Consider the following 411-nt stretch of genomic DNA (forward strand, 5'->3'; position numbering starts at 1 on the left):
ATAAGTTGATCCATGAATGATCAGGCCCAAAACTGACTTCACAATTATTGATCCAATGTCGATCGGCAATCCCCTTTGGATGCAGTAATTCAAAATAGCAATTTCTTTAGAAACTTTACCGATCTTCATTGTCGGTAACAATTTTGCAGAAATGAAAAAGTGCCAATGTTTCGAAACGGGATTTAGGAGTGTCGCAGAAAAACTAACATACCCGTTTTCTCTTGTTTCCCAGTCGTCAATTTCGTCCGTTAAATATTGATAAATTTCATTCATCTGGTTTCTCTTTGGGACAAACTTGGAATAGTGGCAAACAGGAACATTCTCTATCATGTATAATTCATTGATTCGTGTAGGAGTGAAAGTGATCCATCTTCCTCGCACATAAACAACTCCCTGGTTGATTCCTGGTTG

Source organism: Phalaenopsis equestris, unplaced genomic scaffold (genome assembly GCF_001263595.1).
Source record: "Phalaenopsis equestris unplaced genomic scaffold, ASM126359v1 Scaffold001345, whole genome shotgun sequence".
NCBI classification, from domain to species: domain Eukaryota; kingdom Viridiplantae; phylum Streptophyta; class Magnoliopsida; order Asparagales; family Orchidaceae; genus Phalaenopsis; species Phalaenopsis equestris.